The following is a 26175-nucleotide window of genomic DNA, read 5'->3' on the forward strand; positions in this document are numbered from 1 at the left end:
TCCTATGTAAAAATTACGAAGCAAAACCTTAGCATCCCCCTTTAGGTTGGAGACAAGATACAATTCCAGTAGCCTATACCAGGCATCTTTCAAATTTTCTCCTTGTCTTTGCTTGAAGTAAAGACCTTCAATATCTCGTGACAAAGGAGGAGTAGGGATGCTAGCCATCGGGACTAGAGACAAGAGATCGGTGAAAAAGAGAGATGAATAAAACGGCAAAGTTATGTGAAGTGGGGGAGAGGAAAACGAGAGGCAAATGGTGAATAATGTAAAACCAAGGAGATGAGATTTGTGATTAGGAACCTGGTTATGTTGAAGATCTTCCCCGGCAAGGGCGCCGGAAATTCCTTTTGATGTCGCTTGAAGCTACGTCGGTATTTCCCCAAAGAGGAAGGGGTGATGCAGCACAGCGGTGGTAGGTATTTCCCTCATATATAAAACCAAGGTTATTAAACCAGTAGGAGAACCAAGCAACACAACATAAACAACCCCTGCACACAAATAACAACACCTCGCAACCCGACGTGTTAAAGGTGTTGTCAATCCCTTTCGGGGTACAACGCCTCAAGATAGGCAAAGGATGTGAGGTAAATTTGTAGTAGATTGATATATCGAACGCCAAATAAAATAAATAAGAATAAATTGCAGCAAGGTATTTTTGTATTTTTGGTTTAATAGATCTGAAAATAAATGCAAGGAAAAAAGTAGATCGCAAGGCAAATATATGAGAAAGAAGACCCGGGGGCCGTAGGTTTCACTAGTGGCTTCTCTCGAGAAAGATAGCAAATAGTGGGTAAACAAATTACTGTTGTGCAATTGATAGAACTTCAAATAATTATGAAGATATCCAGGCAATGATCATTACATAGTCATCACGTCCAAGATTAGTAGACCGACTCTTGCCTGCATCTACTACTATTACTCCACACATCGACCACTATCCATCATGCATCTAGTGTATTAAGTTCATGAGAAAACGGAGTAATGCATTAAGAACGATGACATGATGTAGGCGAGATCCGTTTATCTATTGCAGCAGATATAGATCTCATTTTTTTTATCCTTAGTAGCAACGATACATACGTGTCGGTTCCGTTTCTTTCACTGGGATCAAGCACCGTAAGATCGAACCCACTACCAGGCACCTCTTCCCATTGCAAGTAAATAGATCTAGTTGGCCAAACAAAAGGCAAATATCGGAGAAGAAATACGAGGCTATAAGAGATCACGCATATAAGAGATGTAAGAAACTCAAAGAACTTTCATGGATATAAAAAGATATAACTGATCATAAACTCGAAGTTCATCAGATCCCAACAAACACATCGCAAAAAGAGTTACATCATATGGATCTCCAAGAGACCATTGTATTAAGAATTCGGCAAGAGAGAGAAAGCCATCTAGCTACTAACTACAGACCCGAAGGTCTATAAGAACTACTCATGCATCATCGGAGAGGCACCAATGGAAGTGGTGAACCCCTCCATGATGATGTCTAGATTGGATCTGGTGGTTCTGGACTCTGCGGCGGCTGGATGAATATTCCGTCGACTCCCGTAGGGTTTATGGCATATGGGGTATTTATAGAGCAAAGAGGCGGTCCGGGGGTACCCGAGGTGGGCACAACCCACCAGGGCGCGCGTGGGCCTCCTGGCGCGCCCTGGTGGCTTATCCCCTCCTCGGGACTCCCCCCAGGTGCAACCAGGGCCCATCTTCTTCCTTTTCGTCCATAAAAATCATCATAAAGTGGCATGGCGTTTGGACTCCGTCTGATATTAATTTCCTGCGATGTAAAAAACATGCAGAAAATAGCAACTGGCACTTGGCACTATGTCAATAGGTTAGTTCCAAAAAATGATATAAAGTGATATAAAATGACTATAAAATGATTATAAAACATCCAAGATTGATAATAAAACAGCATGGAATAATAAAAAATTATAGATACGTTGGAGACGTATCACATATCACATCACAAAATGCCCTACATAAACAAGTTAGACGTCCTCTACTTTGTTGTTGCAAGTTTTACGTGGCTGCTACGGGCTTCTATCATGAACCGTACTTACCAAAGGCACAAAAACCACAACGGTGATTTATCAAGTTTGCTCTTTTAATCTTCACAAGGACCGGACACAGTCAAATTCGATTCAACTGAAGTTAGAGAAACAGACACCCGCCAGCCACCTTTATGCAAAACTAGTTCCATGTCTGTCGGTGGAACTGGTTTCATGAATGCGGTCATGTAAGGTTGGTCCAGGCTACTTCATCCAACAATACTGCCGAATCAAAATAAGACATTGGTGGTAAGAAGTATGACGATCACGGCCCACAACTCTTTGTGTTCTACTCATGCATATCATCTACGCATAGACCTGGCTCTGATACCACTGTTGAGAAACGTAGCATGCAATTTCAAAAACATTCCGGCGATCATGCAAGATCTATCTAGGAGATGCATAGCAACGAGAGGGGAGAGTGTGTCCACGTACCCTCATAGACCGAAAGAGGAAGCCTTAACTTAACGCGGTTGATGTACTCGAACGTCTTCTCGAATCAACCGATCAAGTACCGAACGTACGACACCTCCGAGTTCTGCACACGTTTAGCTCGATGACGTCCCTCGAACCCTTGATCCAGTAGAGTGCCGATGGAGTCGATGAGTTCCATCAGCACGACAGCGTGATGACGGTGTTGGTGAAGTGATCTGCATAGGGCTTCGCCTAAGCACTACAACGATATGACCGGAGGAGTAAACGGTGGAGGGGGGCACCGCACACGGCTAAACAATTGGTGTGCCTTTGGGGTGCCCCCCGCTAATACGTCTCCAACATATCTATAATTTTTTATTGTTCCATGCTATTATATTACCCGTTTTGGATGTTTATGGGCTTTACTTTACACTTTTATATCATTTTTTAGACTAACCTATTAACCAGAGGCCCAGCCCATATTGTTATTTTTTTGCCTATTTCAGTGTTTCGTAGAAAAGGAATATCAAACGGAGTCCAAACAGAATGAAACCTTCGGGAGAGTTATTTTGGGGGCGGAAGCAATCCAGGAGACTTTGAGTAGACGTCAGGGAAGCTTCGAGAAAGCCACAAGGCACGGAGGCGCGCCCTAGCCCCTGGGCGCGGCCCCACCCTTGTGGGCCCCTCGTGGCTCCCCTGACCGACTTATTTCGCCTATATATATCCTTATACCCTAAAAACATCGAGAAACACAATAGATCGGGAGTTCCGCCACCGCAAGCCTCTGTAGCCACCAAAAACCAATCGGGACCCTGTTCCGGCACCCTGCCGGAGGGGGAATCCCTCACCGGCGGCCATCTTCATCATCCCGGCGCTCTCCATGCCAAGGAGGGAGTAGTTCACCCTCGGGGCTGAGGGTATGTACCAGTAGCTATGTGTTTGATCTCTCTCTCTCTCTCTCTCTCGTCTTCTTGATTTGGCACGATCTTGATGTATCGCGAGCTTTGCTATTATAGTTGGATCTTATGATGTTTCTCCCCCTCTACTCTCTTGTAATGGATTGAGTTTTCCCTTTGAAGTTATCTTATCGGATTGAGTCTTTAAGGTTTTGAGAACACTTGATGTATGTCTTGCCGTGCTTATCTGTGGTGACAATGGGATATTCACGTGATCTACTTGATGTATGTTTTGGTGATCAACTTGCGGATTCTGTGACCTTGGGAATCTATGCACAGGGGTTGGCACACGTTTTTGTCTTGACTCTCCGGTAGAAACTTTGGGGCACTCTTTGAAGTACTTTGTGTTGGTTGAATAGATGAATCTGAGATTGTGTGATGCATATCATATAATCATGCCCATGGATACTTGAGGTGACATTGGAGTTTCTAGGTGACATTAGGGTTTTGGTTTATTTGTGTCTTAAGGTGTTATTCTAGTACAAACTCTATGATAGATTGAATGGAAAGAATAGCTTCATGTTATTTACTACGGACTCTTGAATTGATCGATCAGAAAGGATAACTTTGAGGTGGTTTTGTACCCTACAATAATCTCTTCGTTTGTTCTCCGCTATTAGTGACTTTGGAGTGACTCTTTGTTGCATGTTAAGGGATAGTTATATGATCCAGTTACGTTATTATTGTTGAGAGAACTTGCACTAGTGAAAATATGAACCTTAGGCCTTGTTTCCTAGCATTGCAATACCGTTTGTGCTCACTTTTATCATTAGTTACCTTGCTGTTTTTATATTTTCAGATTACAAATACTCATATCTACCATCCATATTGCACTTGTATCACCATCTCTTCACCGAACTAGTGCACCTATAAAATTTACCATTGTATTGGGTGTGTTGGGGACACAAGAAACTCTTTGTTATTTGGTTGCAGGGTTGTTTGAGAGAGACCATCTTCATCCTACACCTCCCACGGATTGATAAACCTTAGGTCATCCACTTGAGGGAAATTTGCTACTGTCCTACAAACCTCTGTACTTGGAGGCCCAACAACGTCTACAAGGAGAAGGTTGCATAGTAGACCTCACCCGCCCCCGTATATAAAGGAGGAGGGTAGGAGGCCGGCCACAAGGGGCGCACCAAGGGGGGAGGAGTCCTACTAGGACTCCACTCCTAGTAGGATTCGGTCCCTCCCTTTTTTCCTTCTAACGGAGGTGGAAAGGGGGGAGGAGAGGGAGTAGGAGAAGGAAAGGGGGGTCGCACCCCCTTTCCCTAGTCCAATTTGGCATCCTCCCTTGTGGGGGGCGCACCAGCCCCTTGTGGGCTGGTTATCCTCCATCACATGGCCCATATGGCCCATATCTTCCACCGGGGGGTTCCGGCAACCCCTCCGGTACTCCGGTTTGTACCCGATACACTCCAGAACCCTTCCGGTGTATGAATACCACATTCCAATATATCAATATTTACCTCTCGACCATTTCGAGACTCCTCGTGTAATACATATCGTCATCGAACGTTAAGCGTGCGGACCCTACGAGTTCGAGAACTATGTAGACATGACCGAGACACCTCCCCGGTCAATAACCAATAGCAGAATCTGGATGCTCATATTGGTTCCCATATATTCTACGAAGATCTTTATCGGTTGAACCACAATGTCAACATACGTTATTCCCTTTGTCATCGGTATTTTACTTGCCCCAGATTCGATTGTCGGTATCTTCATACCTAGTTCAATCACGTTACCGGCAAGTCTCTTTACTCGTTTCGTAGTGCATCATCCCGCAACTAACTCATTAGTCACATTGCTTGCAAGGCTTCATATGATGTGCATTACCGAGAGGGCCCAGAGATACCTCTCCGATACTCGGAGTGACAAATCCTAATCTCGATCTATGCCAACCCAACAAACACCTTCGGAGATACCTGTAGAGCATCTTTATAATCACCCAGTTACATTGTGACTTTTGATAGCTCACAAGGCATTCCTCCAGTGTCTGGGAGTTGCATAATCTCATAGTCGGAGGAATATATATTTGACACAAAGAAAGTAGTAGCAATAAAACTGAATGATCATTATGCTAAGCTAACGGATGGGTCTTGTCCATCACATCATTCCACTAATGATGTGATCCCATTATCAAATGACAACTCATGTCCATGCCTAGGAAACCTAGCCATCTTTGATCAACGAGCTAGTCTAGTAGAGGCATACTAGGGACACATTGTTTTGTCTATGTATTCACACATGTATCAAGTTTCCAGTTAATACAAGTTGCTACTCCCGAGAAGAAGCCCAAGTCTGGATATAAGCCTTAAAATGAGTGCTTCTACTGTAAAGGGACTGGTCACTGGAAGCGGAACTTCACCAAGTATTTGGCGGATAAGAAGGATGGCAAAGTGAAAGGTATATTTGATCTACATGTTATTGATGTGTACCTTACTAATGCTCATAGTAGCGCCTGGGTATTTGATATTGGTTCTATTACTCATATTTGCAACTCAAAACAGGAGCTACGGATTAAACGAAGATTGGCTAAGGACGAGGTGATGATGCGTGTCGGAAATGGTTCCAAGGCTAATGTGATCGCCGTCGGCACGCTACCTCTACATCTACCTTCGGGATTAGTTTTAGCCCTGAATAATTGTTATTTGGTGCCAGTGTTAAGCATGAACATTATATCTGGATCATGTTTGATATCAGACGGTTATTCATTTAAATCAGAGAATAATGGTTGTTCTATTTATATGAGTAATATCTTTTATGGTCATGCACCCTTGATGAGTGGTCTATTTTTGTTGAATCTCGATCATAGTGATACACATATTCATAATATTGAAGCCAAAAGATGCAAAGTTAGTAATGATAGTGCAACTTATTTGTGGCACTGTTGTTTAGGTCATATTGGTGTAAAGTGCATGAAGAAACTCCATGCTGATGGGCTTTTGGAATCACTTGATGCTTGCGAACCTTGCCTCATGGGCAAGATGACTTAGACTCTGTTCTCCGTAACAATGGAGCGAGCCACTGACTTATTGGAAATAATACATACCGATGTATGCGGTCTGATGAGTGTTGAGGCTCGCGGCGGATATCATTATTTTCTGACCTTCACAAGATGATTTGAGTAGATATGGGTATATCTACTTAATGAAACATAAGTCTGAAACATTTGAAAAGTTCAAAGAATTTCAGAGTGAAGTTGAAAATCATCGTAACAAGAAAATAAAGTTTCTGCGATCTGATCGCGGAGGCTAATATTTGAGTTATGAGTTTGGTCTTCATTTGAAACAATGTGGGATAGTTTCGCAACTCATGCCACCTAGAACAACACAGCGTAATGGTGTGTCCGAACGTTGTAACTGTACTTTATTAGATATGGTGTGATCTATGATGTCTCTTACTGATTTACCGCTATCATTTTGGGGTTATGCTTTAGAGACGGTTGCATTCACGTTAAATAGGGCACCATCTAAATCCATTGAGAAGACACCATATGAACTGTGGTTTGGCAAGAAACCCAAGCTATCATTTCTTAAAGTTTGGGGCTGTGATGCTTATATGAAAAAGCTTCAACTTGATAGGCTCGAACCCAAATCGGAGAAGTGTGTCTTCATAGGATACCCAATGGAAACTGTTGGGTACACCTTCTATCATAGATCCGAAGGAAAAATCTTTGTTGCTAAGAATGGATCCTTTCTAGAAAAGGAATTTCTCTCGAAAGAAGTGAGTGGGAGGAAAGTAGAACTTGATGAGGTAATTGTACCTTCTCCCGAATTGGAAAGTAGTTCAACACAAAAATCAGTTCCAGTGATTCCTACACCAATTAGTGAGGAAGCTAATGATGATGATCATGAAACTTTAGATCAAGTTACTACCGAACCTCGTAGGTCAACCAGAGTAGGGTCCGCACCAGAGTGGTACGGTAATCTTATTCTGGAAGTCATGTTACTAGACCATGATGAACCTACGAACTATGAGGAAGCGATGATGAGCCCAGATTCCATGAAATGGCTTGAGGCCATGAAATCTGAGATGGGATCCATGTATGAGAACAAAGTGTGGACTTTGGTGGACTTGCCCGATGATCGGCAAGCCATAGAAAATAAATGGATCTTCAAGAAGAACACTGACCCTGACGGTAATGTTACTGTCTACAAAGCTCGACTGGTTGCGAAAGGTTTTTGATAATTTCAAGGAGTTGACTATGATGAGACCTTCTCACCCGAGATGCTTAAGTCTGTTCGAATCATGTTAGCAATTGCAGCATTATGATTATGAAATTTGGCAAATGGATGTCAAAACTGCATTCCTTAAAGGATTTCTTAAAGGAGAGCTGTATAGGATGCAACCAGAAGGTTTTGTTGATCCAAAGGGTACTAACAAAGTGTGCAAGCTCCAGCGGTCCAGTTATGGACTGGTGCAAGCCTCTCGGAGTTGGAATATACGCTTTGATAATATGATCAAAACATATGGTTTTATACAGACTTTTGGAGAAGCCTGTACTTACAAGAAAGTGAGCGGGAGCTCTGTAGCATTTCTAATATGATATGTGGATGACATATTATTGATTGGAAATAATACATAATTTCTGGATAGCATAAAAGGATACTTGAATAAGAATTTTTCAATGAAAGACCTCGGTGAAGCTGCTTATATATTGGGCATCAAGATCTATAGAGATAGATCAAGATGCTTAATTGGACTTTCACAAAGCACATACCTTGATAAAGTTTTGAAGAAGTTCAAAATGGATCAGTCAAAGAAAGGGTTCTTTCCTGTGTTACAAGGTGTGAAGTTGAGTCAGACTCAATGCCCGACCACTGCAGAAGGGAGAGATAAGATGAAATTCATTCCCTATGCCTCAGCCATAGGTTCTATCATGTATGCAATGTTGTGTACCAGACCTGATGTGTGCCTTGCTATACTTTTAGCAGGGAGGTACCAAAGTAATCCAGGAGTGGATGATTGGACAGTGGTCAAGAACATCCTGAAATACCTGAAAAAGGACTAAGGATATGTTTCTCGTTTATGGAGGTGACAAAGAGCTTGTCGTAAATGGTTATGTTGATGCAAGCTTTGACACTGATCCGGATGACTCTAAGTCGCAAACCATGTACGTATTTATATTGAATGGTGGAGCTGTCAGTTGGTGCAGTTCCAAGCAAAGCGTCGTGGCGGGATCTACGTGTGAAGCGGAGTACATAGCTACTATGGAAACACCAAATGAAGGAGTCTGGATGAAGGAGTTCATATCTGATCTAGGTGTAATACCTAGTGCATCGGGTCCAATGAAAATCTTTCGTGACAATACTGGAGCAATTTCCTTGGCAAAGGAATCCATATTTCACAAGAGAACCAAACACATCAAGAGACGCTTCAATTCCATCCGTGATCAAGTCAAGGAGGGAGACATATAGATTTGCAATATACATACGGATCTGAATGTTGCAAACCCATTGACTAAGCCTCTTCCACGAGCAAAACATGATCAACACCAAGACTCCATGGGTGTTAGAATCATTACTATGTAATCTAGATTATTGACTCTAGTGCAAGTGGGAGACTGAAGGAAATATGCCCTAGAGGCAATAGTAAAGTTGTTATTTATATTTCCTTATATCATGATAAATGTTTATTATTCATGCTAGAATTTTTATTAACCAAAAACTTAGTACATGTGTGAATACATAGACAAAACAAAGTGTCCCAAGTATGCCTCTACTTGACTAGCTCATTAATCAAAGATGGTTATGTTTCCTGACCATAGACATGTGTTGTCATTTGATGAACGAGATCACATCATTAGAGAATGATGTGATGGACAAGACCCATCCGTTAGCTTAGCATATTGATCGTTAGGTTTTATTGTGTCAGTTTACAAAAGTATGGGTACTTCTGTACCCCTTACTAGTGCACGGGCAGTCGCAGCCACGCCTACGGCAGGGCGTGGCAAGGCAGAGGAAGGCAAAGCCCAAAGACTATCAAAACAGGCATTCGAAGCGAGAGGGGTGAGGGGCAAGCTGGACCGCCCACGGCAAGGGCCTTGCCAGGGCAACCTGCACAAACACCAGCAAGTCCATCACCCTTGGGGCTGAGAGCTCTGACACCATCGACAACATTAAGACCAAGATCTGGAGAGCGCATGCTCGATAGCATGCAAATCCTCATAAAGATTGACAGCCCACAGATCCACGTGGGACCAGAAGACAAAGACCCTCTTGCCGGGGACGATCGCTGGGACGCGGCCAGACCCGCACCCAGCAAGGTTTCACCACCTCATCACCACTCCAGTGCAACGATAAGCGGGCCAACTAAGCAGGCACCTGCATGGCGGCATGCAGATCTTCGTGGAAGCTTACCATTGCGCCAACGTAGCAGCTAGATAGCCAGCATGGCACTGCATGCCTTGTCAACCTGGACACGCGTCAAGGTGAGGAGGAGCGGCGAAGGATGAGATGGCCTCTGTTGTCGTCCCAATAAAGCGAGAGGACACGTAGGCAACGCATTAAATGCGCTTGTCCTACATTGATCGAGCGATAAGCTCATACAATTGTAGCTTGCCACCTCTTGTGTGCCACTATGGCAACCCCTTTTCGTATAAAATAAGGCCCAAGGCACATGGAGAAGGGATTCAGACTTTTGGACAAAGCATGCACCGTAGTTAGTTCAAGAGCTCAAGAACACAGATATAACCAGACAAGCAGGACTAGGGTATTACGCATCTTTGCGGCCCGAACCTGGATAAAAATACCCTATGTGCTAACGGCTCGACCTACTCTTCATGCAACTAATCCCCCGCCGAACGTAGAAGGGATCCTTGTGACCCATAGGTGATCGGTTTCCCCGACATCTTTGGCGTGCCAGGTAGGGGGCATTAGTTGTGAGAATCTGGTCTGTTAGTTAGGGCAGTAGTTTCTCCATATCCATGGCTCCGAAGAAGAAGACGATCGCAGCGATTGGCCCGTCTGGGCTGCTCCGCTCGCGCCTGCATGGACGGGCGATGTAGTGGATGCCAGTGGTGGAGGAGACCAAGATCGTCCACATCATACAAATACAAGAAGCCAGGCGAGCGGCATCCTCTGCAACGGTGACGGTGCTCGGCGCGCCGCCGCGCCCAAGGATGGGGCTGCACTGCCAGCGGGTGGAACGGGGACCTCCAAGTGCAGGAAGACGACCCAGCCAGTGCACGCGCCGCGGTCCTCTCAGCTCGTGCACGACGAACATCACCACGATGTCGAAGATCACGGGCGTCATCGCGACAAAAGCCCTCAGGATCACTCTCAAGACACACAGGGCTGACATGCACGCCATGATGTTGGCAAAAAGAGTGCACGGCCGTGGAATCGTGATGGGACTCCTTCTAACTTAGTTAGAAGTCTGAGTTCCTCCCATTCCTCGTGCTTGTCGCTACCACCCACGTGAGCAGAAGCGCTGTCGCGAGCACAACTACTCCTCGACTTTCCTCCTACCTTGGAGAAGCAAGAAGAGTGGAGGGCTGCCATCCAAAGCCTTATTGACCATGCCAACCGGGACGGCCACCAAGAAGCAAGCCCCTCACGGCACCGGGCCACCGAGCCGACACGCAACAACAGCGGAAGGGCTGGAGGCGCTGCAACCATGGTGCACTCCCCTCCATCGCAGCCATCCCGTCGGGATGGCGCCCGTGATAACGTGTCCACGGCATCGTCAGACTCACGGACGCATCATGATCAAGGTCAAGTTCTCCGCAAACGGCTCAAAGAAGACGCCCGGACCACCATCGAACGGCGCTAAGACTCATGCCATCAGTCTGATAGGCATGTTGGGCCTACCGTGTACAAGCCTGCGCTAGGGGATGCTGGCGACTTTCCCTATGCAATAACTTGTCCAACGTTCACCCATGAGCTACGGCAGTTCCAATGGCCCAACACCCGCGTGTTTAAGCTGGAGGTCCCGAAGAAATACGACGGCAAGACTCATTCGTCCGAGTACCTGAGCATTTACACCATTGCGATGCAAGCTGCTGGAGCACGAGATGACAAGGTACTCGCCAACTATTTCCCATTGGCACTTAAGCCCAACGTCAGGTCATGGGAGATGCATTTGCCGATAGATTCCATAGCCTCTTGGTCTAATTTGTGCCACGAGTTTGTTGGTGACTTCACGGGCGGCCACGTAGCTCCTAGGCAGGCAATTGATTTGCATGTGATCTCCTAGCAGGACAGCGATCCTTGCGTAAGTATATACAGAGGTTCATCCGTGTGCAGTACAACATCCCCGACGTTCATCCTGCCGCCGTCATCAGCGTGTTCCATCAGAACATGCGCAATCGCAAGATGCGTGAAGATCTGGCCATGAACAAGGTTGCGAATGTTGCTGAACTGTACATTCTAGCCTACAAGTGTGCCCAAGCTGAGGAAGGAAGGATGTACCTCGGCAAAGATGCTGACGTGGGAAGTGAATCAGAAGACGAAGACGTCGTTGCCCCAGCAAAGAAGGGCCGGCGGCGCAACAGGAAGCGCAAGGGCAAAACCATGCTTGCCGTCGAGGAATTCGGTGACCCCGACACCGCCAAGAAGGCCAAGGTTGACGACCCCGGCAAGGAGATTTCCTGGTGCAATGCCTGTCGGGCCTTGGCGGCTGCCAGCAAGTCAGAGGGCTCCGACAAGCAATACTGCAAGATCCACCCTACCAAGGGCCACGATCTCCAGGATTGCCACCAGGTGGAGCTGCTGATGGAGAAGCAAAGGGCTGAGTATGAGCGACGAGACAAGGAGAAGGACCAAGGTGGCGCTGAAGGGTCCGGCAAGAAGCACGGCGGCCAAGGAGGGCGCAGCAACAAGGAGAAGCAACAAGAGAGGCCTTCCCGAGGCCGCGACAAGAAAGAGGAGGATGACGATCATGATGATGACGAATCCACCGAGCATGAGTTTCAGAAGGCGACAGAAGTCATGTGTGTTGACAGAGGTGCTTCATTGCATTCTTCCCACCGCCAATTGAAACATTGGCGCGTGAGATTAATGCAATGGAACCAATGGTCGATTGTTTGCCATTGTTGGTATCCCCAATAATACGCAACCTCAAGGTGACGAAGATGTAGTTGACGGTGGGGCCGGTCTTAACCTGATCTCGCCCAACGTGATCAATAGGCTGCGGATCCCCGGTGAAGATCTCGAGGAGACGGGCACGTTCCAAGGGATCAATCCGGGGAGGAGTCAGCCCAAGGGAAAGGTCATGCTACCAGTTACGTTTGGTGGCAACCTCAACTATAGGACGAAGAGGATCATTTTCAATGTTGTCAAGATCCCGTTGCCATATAACGGGATCCTTGGACGCCCGGCACTGGCCAAGTTCATGGCGGCGTCGCACTACGCATATAACAAGCTGAAGATGCCTGGCCCAATGGGCATCATCACCGTCAGCTGTGATAAGAAGGATGCACTCATCTGCACCGATCGGCTCTATCGAGAGGCGGTTGCAGCGTCTGCCGCTAAGGCACCTGCTCCCATCAATGAGAAGAAGACCAGCAAGGCCTAGGACACCGTCAAGACTCCTGGCTCCAGCAAGGGTTCCTGTGCTCACTCCGGCAAATGCACCTCTTCGGAGTGATGTGTTCTCGCTGAGGACATACCAAAGAGCTCTACCGGCAAGAGCAAGAAGTCTAAGGAGGCCCCACCAGAAACCAAGAAGGTGTCTGTCAAGGAGGATGGCACGAGCGGAGCTTTTGTCATAAGCTCCACCCTTGATAGCAAAGAGGAAAGCACGCTCGTCGCCTTCCTGCGGGCGAACGTCAACGTGTTTGCATGGGAAGCATCCGACATCCCCGGCGTTCCATGGGAGGTGATTCAGCACCATCTTGCTGGCTGCCCTCATGCACGGCCCGTCAAGTAGAACGTCAAAAAGCAAGCTTTGGAGCGACAAGAGTTTATCGTCGAGGAGATCAGGAAGTTGGAGGCGACAGGTTTGGTTAAGGGAGTTCTCCACCCGACGTGGTTGGCCAATCTGGTAGTGGTACGTAAGGGAAATGGGAAGTGGAGGATATGTATCGACTATAATGATATCAATAAAGCTTGTCCAAAGGTTCCTTTCCCATTGCCACGTATCGACCAGATAGTGGACTCCACTGCTGGGTGCGACCTGTTGTCGTTCCTTGACGCTTACTCAGGATATCATCAGATCTTCATGACAAAAGAAGATGAGGAAAAGACCGCGTTCATCACCCCATGTGGTACGTACTGTTTCGTACGAATGCCTTTTGGGTTGAATAGCGCTGGTTTGATGTTCACTTGAGCGGTCCAGATCGGTTTTGAGCCCTAGCTCCATAGAAATGTGGAAGCCTACATGGATGACATAATGGTCAAAACCAAAGATAAGGCCACGCTCGTGTAGGACCTGTAAGAAAGCTTTACGAATTTGTGCAAGATCAACCTCAAGCTCAATCGAGAGAAGTGTGTGTTCGGCATCCCGTCCGGCAAACTTCTTGGGTTCTTTGTGCCTCAACATGGGATCGAAGCGAACCCCAACAAGATCAAAGCCATTGAGTATATTGAGGTGCCCGACGAGTTAAGGACGTCCGTAGGCTTGCCGGCTGTGTTGCCGCCCTGAGTAGGTTTATCTCCAAGTTTGCTGAGCGCGCCCTCCCATTTTTCAAAAATTTGAAAAAGGCGGGTCCGATGAAATGGACTCCGGAGGCAGAGGCAGCGTTGTAGGACTTAAAGAGGTACCTCTCCTCTATGCCAATACAAGTCGCACCCAAACCACAAGAGTCATTACTATTGTACTTGGCGGCAACAAATCAAGTGGTTAGTGTTGCGCTAGTGGCAGAGAGAAGATGAAGAAGAGGCAACGACAGCGGCGGCTGAGCCATCGGATGAGGAACCAAGGCCGGCAGGGTCCAATGCCGGCAAGGCAAAATCCCCGGCAGGGCCCGGTGCCGGCGAAACAGAATCTACACAAATGGGTGAAGAAAAGCAGGAGAAAAAGGTGGTGCAACACCCAGTCTACTTTGCCAGTTCCCTCTTGCAGGGGGCTAGGTCAATGTATTCTGGCATGCAGAAGTTTCCACTACTTTCAAGCACACGAGATCACCATCATCACTCGCCTCCCGTTGCGATAAATCTTGCAAAACCCAGATGCAACAGGGAGGATTGTGGAGTGTGTCGTGGATCTGTCAAGCTTTGGGCTCAAATTCGTAAGTGCCTCGACGATCAAGAGTAGAGCTTTGGCAGAATTCATAGCAGAATGGACACCCACGCCTGACGAAGAAGTTCAAGAGACCACCCTTCCTGGCAAGGAGGCAAGTACTTATGGGTCCTTATCCTTACAGGGTGCTGGTGCCGGCGTGCTGCTCGTCGCGCCCACCGGGGAGCACCTCAAGTATGTGGTCTAGATGCACTTTCCCCGGGATAGGTCGACAAACAACACCGTAGAGTATGAAGGGTTGCTTGCCGGTCTCAGGATCGTAGCGGACCTCGCGATTAGGGAACTTATCGTCAGGGGGGATTCACAACTTGTCCTCAAGCAAGTCAACAAGGATTATGAGAGCTCGCTGGTGGAGGCATACATGGATGAAGTGAGAAAATTGGAAGAGCGCTTTGACGGTCTACAAGCAGAGCATGTTCCTCGAGCAGAGAACAGCATTGCCGATGACCTATCAAAGCGCGCTGCCCTCAAGCTACCTGTGGAACCAGGTACCTTTGTGCTTTAATTAACTCAGCCAGCTGTCGAGTCGTCAATAGAGAAGAACAAGCGAAGGAAGGTGGGCCCTGGCAAATACTTTCCCGCCGAGCTCCCAAGAGGTTGCCGGGTACCCCAATCTTGCCGGGGAGCAGCAGCCTCCGGTAGAGTCCTGAGCTCTTGCCGTCAAGACAGCTGCCCCCGCGGCAGAAGACATGCCTTTAGTCCTTGTCGTCGAGCCTCAGGCTCCAGCATGGGCACAACATACAGTCCGTTTCCTCCAAATAGGGGAGCTCCCCGAGGAGCAGGAAGAAGCAGAGAAAGTAGCCCGTCGGTCTAGCATGTACCGATTTGCGTATGATGTCCTTTACAGAAGAAGGCCGAACGGCATGAAATTGAAGTGTATTCCTCGGGAGGACAGACTAGAGTTGTTGGCAGAGATACACGGAGACATATGTGGCTCCCACATAGGGTCAAGAGCCCTTGCCGGTAAAGCATTCCGGCAAGGTTTCTTCTCGCCCACTGCCCTCCAGGATGCAACGGCACTAGTCACCAAGTGTGAGGCGTGCCAGTTTCATTAAAAGAAGCTTCATGAACTAGCTCAAGCCCTTCAAACAATCCCTCTCTCCTGGCCATTTTCAGTCTGGGGGCTCGACATACTGTGCCCCTTTCCCCATGCTGTCGGGGGCTTTGAGTACTTGTACGTTGTGATCGAAAAGTTCACAAAGTGGTCGGAAGTGGAGCCAGTGAGAAAGGTAACAGCACAGTTGGCCGTCAAGTTCTTCAAGGGACTTGTTTGCTATTTTAGTGTGCCAAATAGAGTCATCACCAACAACGGGACACAGTTCACGAGCCGCACCTTCATGCACTATATCCAGGACCTTGGCAGCAAAGTTTGCTTTGCTTCTGTTGCTCATCCAAGAAGCAATCACTACAAAAAATACACTTCTGTGATGATACGTGTTTGTCACAGTAGGTCACGTTTTCTGTCATGCATGTACATCCATGACGATTTTATGACGGAATCAAGATAGTCATACATGTGCTGCCATAGAAGTGTTCCATGACATTACAAAAATTGTCATCACAGAAGTGTCTACTTCCATTATGATAAATCGTGCGTCAAAAAAGTGCTTTCGTCAAGGGTGACCGACACGTGGCATCCACCATAACGAAACATTGTTAAGCTATCGGGTCCGGTTTTGGATCCGATAACCCGTTAACAGCCCGGACCAATGGGGATTTTCCATGTGTAAAATCATCATTGGCTGGAGGAAACACGTGTCAGCTCCGCATTGGCACAAGTGTCACTCATCCAATGGGCGAGATGCACCTATGATATGTTGACACGTGGACCGGCCCAAACGTGGCCCATAAAGTTTAAATGGGCCGGCCCAACTAAAGGCCCACAAGATTTTGTAGACCATAATGGGCCGGCCCAGCTAAAGGCCCATGAAATTTTGCGGACCATAATGGGCCGGCCCAGCTAAAGGCCCACAAGATTTTGCGGGCAATAATGGGCCGGCCCAGCTAAAGGCCCATGAGATTTTGCGGACCATAATGGGCCAGCCCAACTAAAGGCCCATAGGATTTTGCAGACCATAATGTGCCGGCCCAGCTAAAGGCCCATGAGATTTCACCGACCGTAATGGGCCGGCCTAGCTGAAGGCCCACAAGATTTTGAGGACACTAGTGGGTCGGCCCATTAACAGGCTGCCATGTCTTGGACCAAATGCCGGCCCATATTTGACCCAGTCCATTAATAGCCTACCACGTTCCGGGCCTAATGAAGGCTCATATGAGATCCGGCCCATTAAAAGCCTACCACGTTCTAGGCCAAATTACGGCCCAGATCAAGTCTGGCCCATTAAGAGGCTTTTGGCTAAATTATGGCCCATATCAGATCCGACCCGTCAACTGGATGCTATTCTTTTGGGCCCACTTACTAAAGGCCCATTTAGTAATTCGGCCTGATATTAGTTTCGGCCTGTTAAAGGCCCATTTAACATTTCGGCCCTATATTTATTTCGGCCTGTTAAAAGCCCGTCATATAGTTGGGCCTAACTACGGCCCGGTTTGCATCTGGCCAGCTCACAGCCGATAATCTGATGGGGACAAACAAGGACCAAGACAATTTTGTCCTATTAAAAGCCCGTGATGTGATTGGCACAATCATTGGTTGGGGTCTATTTCGGCCTGCTACCGGCCTGTGAGCTGTTCGGCACGTTTCAGGACCAACCTACTTTTCAGCCTCCTAAAAGCCCATGAGTTTTCTTGCGAAAATAGGGCCGGCGGTTTACTCGGCCTATTAAAAGCCCGAATCTACTAGTGGGCTAGTTTACATTTAGTCCTGTTAATGGACCAAGATGACGGGGGCCATGATGCGGATCATACATAGTGATTTGCATGACGACCCGATTATGTACCATAATTTTATGGTTTGGCCAGTTTACTGCGAAGACAGGATATATATACAGTAAAATAACTACAACATCATGAATAAGAAAAAACCTAGACTATACAATAAAGAAATTACGGCATATTACATCCACTGGGCATCAAAGTTTGCCACTATGATAATAAAGCACAAGCAGACAGCAGATTACATACACTGGGCATCAAAGATCGCCACCAGTGCAAATAAATACGCTGATAAAATAATATACAAAACCGACAGCACTTCAATAGAGTTCAAGAAAGGTTAGCCCTGCTCGGGAGCTGTAGCGCAAGCAGCTGAGCAAGCTGATGAGACTGCGCTTATTTGACACTTATATCCTCCTCACTCTGAAAGATAAACAAGCAGACAGATGACATGTTTTGCACATATAAGTATCAGTGCTGACAATTCATCACATTTCTTACTGACGAATAAAGTGACACAGTTTATAATAGCATTAGGACAATATGGTATTGTTCACGTCAAGACATGGCAGGAAATGACATTGTGAAGGAGTTGGCAGCTTCAGGACACCACTGGATTACAGATCAAGAACTCATAAGTATCAATGGTTAGTGTGTTGTCATTATCCCATTTCAAATTGGCAAATAAAGAGATAGTGTAAATAATAGTAGAATGATATGACATTGTTCATAGTTAAGACATTGCAGAATATGACATTGTGTTGTAGTGGGTAGGTTCACCACACCACTGGATTACAGATCAAGAACAGAAGCATACATGCAGTGCAAAAGAAGATCACTTGCTCTGTATAGTTTAACTTACATGGTATGAAGAAGGAACTTGGTTGTACAACTGAAAACTTAAATTGAGAAGGACAAAATTTTGTTTATGAACTACATAATAAACTTTAAACATGCAATTTGATGCAAACACCAAAAATAAATAGCTGTTGCAGTCATACCTAACCAAATATACACAACAAAGTTTGAAGGCTTGAGAAGGACAAACTTACATTATTGGTGAAGACAGGCTCTATAAAGCCCTTGTCCATGCTGATGGGGGGGCAATTCAAGAAGTTTACCACAAAATCTTCTTCATAAGCATTGCCTTTATTCTACATTTTGTTAAGAGTAAATATAGATGTGATAATATAAGAAAAAATGGAGAATATTTAAGATAATATGAAGAGTGATGCTACATAACCAAGTGGATATAAATGTAAGTACAGCGATACAGGCAAAAGGTACAGCCAAGAGCAATGCAGAGCTAAACTTCTTCAGTACCATCGGTGTTATCCAACCTTATGGTAAGAGTAAATATAGATCTGGTGTGTAGAAAATGGAGGGCAATGGAAAATAAGATGCAGAGTGATGGTACATGAACAACTACCTATCAATATAAGTACACTAATAAAGGGCAGCAGGTACTTACAAGAACAATGCAGAGCTAAAACTTTTCATTGGCATTGGATATATTCTACACTAATGTAACCATTCATACAGATCAGATAATTTGGAGCGAACAATTGATAAGCAAGCTATCATGCATACTGTTGTCACATAATGAACCAGGTATGTATGCAAGTACAGTGATATAGGACAAGACGTACTAACAAGAGCAAAGCAGCGGGCAGCATATTTGCGATATCATGTCATTCTTTTCAAACTGGAATTCTTCTTCGAGCAGATTTCCTGCAAAAAATATCTGTAAGGCACATGCAGAAAAGTAGAAGTTCAAATTGTCATGTGATTTCATAGACAGTACCTCATCCTGGGAACGAGACCAGTGCATAACAAGGTTTTTCCATTCAATGTCTTCTAAATTTAGCATAGGAGACTTCACCGGAAATTTCTTTATAGACTTGCCATCAAAGTGTTATTTCCTCAGGTAACACTGATATTGTTGCAATGCTTTCTTGAAAAGCACAAGCAAGCTTTGCTCGTCATGACTATCCAGATTGACCCTCGCCTACTTACAACAATGTAATGTAAATCATTGATGTGTTCAATCAGCAGAAAACAGGAAAATAATCACCATGAATAATAGCACTTACACGTAAGTGGGAAAGGAAGATGTGAAAATGGTGTTCGTCTTCACTATAATCTTCCCATGATGGGAATATATGCACATAGTCCCTAACAACATTGAAAGCATTGTCTTTTAAACTGGGAATAACTGGAATGGGGTTCCAATCTGTAGGAATTGGCCGTCTCTGCAGTTGGGATAGGTCTTCGGCCGGTGGACTTGTTGTACTTTTTGCTGGAGTGGGATTTTTCTGTCGTACGGCTGGTGCTATGGCAACTGAAATCGGCATACCTTTTGCTGGAGTGTAGGTCCTGTGTGGTGGGGCTAGTGGTGTGGCCAGTGAAGTATGGGTACAGTCTGCTGGAGTCGGTCCTACGTTTTGTGTCATTGGTTGTACAACCAATATAAGTGGGGTGTTGTCTGATTTCTCTGGCACCACCATGTTTTTCAAGGACTTTCTGGTGCTCCTTCAGGTTCGGCAATCACCCTCTTCCTTTTTGATGTCTGATACACAAGAACAACATTCGAGTGGAAAAACATGGTATGATGATATATGGAATATGTATTGATGATGGATGGGCATGGCATCTCGACATATATGATGAGTAAACTAAGCAGATGGCGGTGCAACAAAGTAGAAGAAATGCAAGACAACGTATGCAAGATACGCGCAATCAATAAAACCTTGCCAAATTAGAATAGGCACCTTGATGGGTGAACAGGACAGGCCATCTGCCTTTGACTCCTCGAGGTTAGAATAGTCATTAGGATCATATTCTGAACAAGAATCTACAGGTGGGGAGCGTATGAGTTTCATTGCATCCAGAATGGCACTCAATGCCTTGGTGCCAATTTTGTAAGTCATTACAGTGTTCCACAATATTCTTCCGATGCACAGATTCTAATATTCACTGTAATTATGTATAATATCTGAGAACCATGAAGACATAAATAGTAGTGACATTATCTTTGTAATGCTGAGGATATTCTAATATAGGGCGCCCCTGTAAACACTTGTGTGCTATCACTGGATTTTGATGAGAAACCTCATGTGTGTTGTAATATGGTGCGTGCATTAATATAATCTGGCACAAGTACACAAAAAAATAGGCTCCAGAAGTAAGGATAGTTGGCAGATGATAGGTTCATAATATACTGTATAGAGAGTTTATTGCCATACCATGATAACAAGAGCACATAGCAACTAGGCAGATTGTAGTGTACATAAAAGGGGTACACCATAACCACGATATATAAATCGGGAAAGTGGAACTGGCTAGAAAATACGGCGTTGTATTGCCGCTAGTAATTGAAAGCCTATCGATCACGTACAGGCCAACTCTATGAGCTGTTGACTGCAGATGTCCCTGCTCCCCTTCCTGACAAGGAACATACTGTATGTACTAAATACAGAATAACAAAAGAGGAACATGTTAAAGAACAGAGGAGGGAGCATATTCTTGAGGTTTCGCTTCATTTCATACAATGTTGGTTGCCACTCATAATGAATCACAGCGCCCAAAGAAATGCAATTCCATGTTGTCTCTCTATATGTGGCCACATGCATTTGGAAGATCAAGTGGGAGCATTGCCTAACCAATTAAATGTGTGTCTGATAACTAATATCAGTATCATGTCACAATTCTTACTTGAAGAAGTAAGCTTTGGACTTATGATTGGTGTGTTTGGTTTCAAGAGTGGACTTCTACTAGTGTGACACAAAGCAGCTACACAGATCATAGTGTAGATATAACGGGAAAACCGTAAGCATCAAAGTAAAATCAGCAAAGTGGAACTTGCTGGAATATATGTGCTAGTATTGCCGGTACGGCTAGAAAGGCTTTGGATACCAGCCTTCTTCAACTGAAGGTGCGGTACTATTAATATCAGTGTAACTCTCAAAGGCGACATAGCTCCCCTCATTTCCTTGTTATTCTTATAGGATTCAAGTGGGCAGGCCACTACAAATCCTATTCCTATGTTTACAAAATCCTACAAATCAAAGAGGCCCGAAGAGTTCAAAGTGTCCATCACAACCGACCGTATAGATCTCTACACTGCAAATGTCCCTGCTCATCTTCACTACAAGGAACATACTGTACTACTATCATACTCCCTCTGTTCCAAAATATAAGTCTTTCTAGAGATTTCCACTATGGATTACATACAGATGTATACAGATACATTTTAGAGTGTAGATTCACTCATTTTGCTCCATATGTAGTCCATGGTGGAATCTATACAAAGACGTGTATTTAGGAATGGAGAGAGTACTTATTAAAGAAGAATGGAAGAGGAACATGCTAAAGAAGAGCAAGCAAATTTTGGATAATAAAATGTTTGTTGTGCAGTGCCCACACATGATGAACCAGAGTGCATTAAGAATGCAACTCCCTGCTGTCTCTCTATATGTGGTGCATGTTCTTTTCGAAAGTAAAGTAGGAACATTAGTTGACAAATTAAACGCTATTTGTTTTAGTAATATTAGCATCATATCAGATTCGTATTTGAGTAACAAGTTTGGAATTATGAGTGGCACGTTGTTTAGCTTGATGGATTTAGGAGCAGTGCTAAGCAGGTACGATGATGGTACTGAATATAAAGGCATGACTCCATGCAAGTCGCATGACTTTTGTCATTGGGTCAATCGACCATTTCAGGCGGTGGGATGAAGATCGTACGTCTCCTAACCCTTCTTCTTCCTCGTCTCTGATTCTTCCCATACAAAACACCGCACGGGCTGCCGGCTGGACCATCGGCCCCCACTGCCTGTGTTCCTCCGACACCCCAACCCCCACCCATGCCCCCACCCACGTCGAGTTTTCTTCATTCGGCGAGGCCCCACCACCGCCCCCCACAACCACCGTCCCCACCCGAACCCCTTCCTTTGCACCGGCGAACTCCGGCGAGCTCTGAAAAATCAACTGACCCAATTTTGAAATTTAGTCTGCTATGATTTAACTAGTGTGGAATATAAAAGGGGAACACCATAAGCATTGCGAGTATAGTGTTGAGCGTGTCATGGCAGATCTGAAGGTGCAAACTAGACAAAGGCAACTTCGCAACCAATGTTTGCTTTTAACTAGCAAGTAAGTTATGGACAAGAAAACAGAGTAAAGCAGTGGCGATCTATTTTCTTGCTACGATAAATAAGTTGAGTAGATACGAAAGAGTACCGCCTCTAGTGCGGCGCTGTGTATGCATCTGCTGAGAATTTGACGGTGTTGCGGTTGCGATGGCTGTCGGCGGTGTGGAAGCAGATCTAGGAGGGTAGATAGTGGCGGCGGGGCGCGGTGGACGAGACGGTCGTAGGAGTGGCGCCAGCAAGGTGGACGACAGCGGGGATGAAGCGAGCGGACGGGATGCAAGGATCTTGGTCCGAAGCCGTGGATGGGAGAGATCGATCTCTTGTAATGGATGACGGCGTCGGGGTATCAACTCCCGCGTGGTGGAGGAGGACGGTGGTGCATGGGGTGGCGGACGGAGGAGACTGGGGTGGAGGGTGTTTTGGCGCCCGTGGAGTACGAATGGGGAAATGGAGGGAGAGAGGAAGGGGGAACCATGTCTCCAGGGCGTGCTTGTCTCAAATGCGAGAAATTAACAAACTTAGCCCCAGTTTCAAATTTCCTACATCACAACAATATTAGTCGGTCGGGGATAGGATAGTAATCTCACATACACCGAATATTTGCCGACGAGAGTTTGTTTTTGGCGCCCATCGTGTATGAATCGGGGAGGGAGTCGATTTCAGCCGAGGAGACACTGTGTTTTGGCGCCAACCGTGTATGAATCCGGGTGAGAGGCGGTTATGTGACGTTTGAGTGAAATTACAAACCTACCCCTATCAAAACCTATAGAAATCGAGCCGATAGGCTTTGCGTGGCAGGGATAGGTAGTAATTTCCATCTCACGGATTTTGGTTTCGGGCGATTACTGCGACTTTCCCCGCTTCGTTCAAATTTTGCAGAGTGCATGTTTACCGTGCCAACTCAATTTGAATCCCGTTTGTATTCTATTTTTATTCGGGCAGGATCCATTTTCAATTGGAATAAAATTCTATATACATCATTTTTTATATATACTTTCAAAAGCACAACAAAGAATTCTGCTCCTTTTATATGTATAATATGATTTACAAATACAATGATCTTAAAATCATAAGGTTGAATTCAAAAAATTTAAACCAAATTATGTTCTACTAAAATGTATGGATCGGTAATATCTACATATTAAATAACATAGATGCGCGTGAATTCATATGAGTATGCATGTTTGATGGATCAATTTTGGTTCGAGTATGAATTACATGTATCATCATCTTGAATGCAAATATTTGAATCCCTTTTATGTTGACTCCTTTCACGCCTATCTCTCTCGCATGCATGCTCCTTCATGTAGCTATCACTCTCTTTTCTCCAGCTCACCCACACGCTCACTTCATGTTTCTCCTATCCTCGCAAACATGGTCTCTCGGTATCTCCCTTGAGAAGTGTCACACTCTCCCTATCATTATACATTACACGGTTTTCATTATCTCTCACGTCTCTACCGTTCTCTGCTATCACTAGGTACCTAAGCTTTCTTTTTCACCACCACACACACAGTCTCACTCGTCTTTCACTTTGTATTTCTCTCTATGGGATTCTCTCACACACTCTGTATGTCTCTAGATATGACTCATACCACTAAAATTACTCTCTCTCCTACAGACACAACATTTGTTGCGGTCTCTTTCCGTCTCCATCCCAGTTATAAAACTAACATTATTCATTTGTTTACCGATCAGACAAACTCCCCCCCCCTCTCTCCCACACACACAACTCCTGCTTCCACTCCCCTTCCCGACTACCGTCCCTCTCTCACACACACACGAAACTCTCGCTTTCGCACCCCCGAGTCGTATTTCTCTCACAAACATTTATCGACTAGCCTCTATATAGGTTTATACACCCGCACACTCGTGCTTCCACTATCGCATACATGTCTCTCTCCCGCTCCTTTTATATATGTAGATTTTTCTTCCCTTCTCGAGACACGCCTTCTCGATCGTGCACACACACTATCACCTCATTTTAAGCTGATACCTCTCGCACACACACTCTTTGTGTCTTTGTCACACATGCACTCCATCCTCCTCCTCTCTCCCTCTCTCTCTCACACACACACATGGGCTTTTTGCAACAAATAGCATGATGCTCATGCATTGCATGGAACATCAAGATGCATTTGTATGAGTAGTTTATCTTGTGGGAGAAATGGATGAACGAGAGAAGGCCTTATTTGCGAATGTGGAGAGGGGTGTGGGTATCTTTTTGCAAAATTGCCATAGTTTCCTTCCTATCCGTCAGATATAGATCGGACGGCCTATATTGTAGGATGGGAGGCACACCATCATCACCGACTATGCTTTTTATAAGAGTAGGGATAAAAAAATAGAGTTGGTGATGATGGTGGGCCTGCCATCCTGCAATATAGGCCGTCCGGTTTATATCTGACGGATAGGAAGGAAACTATGGTAATTTACCCGCACTCCTCTCCACATTTGCAGATAAGGCCTTCCCTCGTTCATCCTTTTCTCCCACAAGATCTTGATGTGTCGTGCAACACACGGGCATCTTGCTAGTAAGAGTAGAAATTAGACATATACCACTTCTCGAATCTTGAAACCAACAACATTCCTCCCTTATCTCATCAAAACCGCCAAAGGAATATATTTTGAGTGGAACAGAACATATTTTTGGTGATATACATATTTCAAAACTAGACTCTTTTTTCTATCAAATTAGTGAATATGTATTAATCTACTTTGATCGTGTGGCAATGCATTGGCACATTGCTAGTAGTTATTACCACTGTATAATGTTTTGGACACCAGACAAACGGTGGAGTACATATACAAAGAGAAGAGGCGCACGCACGCAGTCGGTCTCTCGTTGTCTCCCACACATGAGAGTTACGTAAAGGCACCATTAACAAATAAAACCTAAAACCCTAGGTGCACGATTGCTACATGCGCGTGTACTGGGTACGTGGTGGAGCGCACCTTTGTAGGAATAGTCAGCTCGCATTATAATTTGATCCGTAGGAGTTGATGGTCGGGACCACAGGTGAACGACCTAGAGGCGGTGGCTCGGCAGTTGCCACAGATCGAGTAGCCACATTTAAAATATCACTTTTTAGCGGGGTTAAGAGTTCCGATTTTCAATGGCGCATTATACGTACTAAGTAGTTTTTAGAATGATTGGTATGGAGCGAAAATGGAATTCATAACTACTACTACCTCTGTCCTGGTTTATTGGGCCCTTGAGCCAAAACGGAAAGACCAAGAAAGCACACATATAGAGAAATTGGAAATAAATTACCTCTCTAATCACCCCAACTAAATAGGCCTATTTACTACATCTGTGCATGCAATGGCTATTGCACGCATATAGCATGCATGGGTATCCAATCGAGTAGCCCCATGCGCTTGCTTCCATGAGGAGAGTGTTGGAATCTAGGATGGAGGAAATAAACTGACATGCTTAAATGCAGCGGCCTAATAAAAATGGTACAACCTGTGATAGCTCACGGGACTAATAAACCAGGACGGAGGTAGTACCTCCTTGGCGTATGGTTGTATGGGTTTATGTTGCGAGATGTTGAACCTGGTAGTTCTAGG

Source organism: Triticum dicoccoides, chromosome 4B, assembly GCF_002162155.2.
Source record: "Triticum dicoccoides isolate Atlit2015 ecotype Zavitan chromosome 4B, WEW_v2.0, whole genome shotgun sequence".
NCBI classification, from domain to species: domain Eukaryota; kingdom Viridiplantae; phylum Streptophyta; class Magnoliopsida; order Poales; family Poaceae; genus Triticum; species Triticum dicoccoides.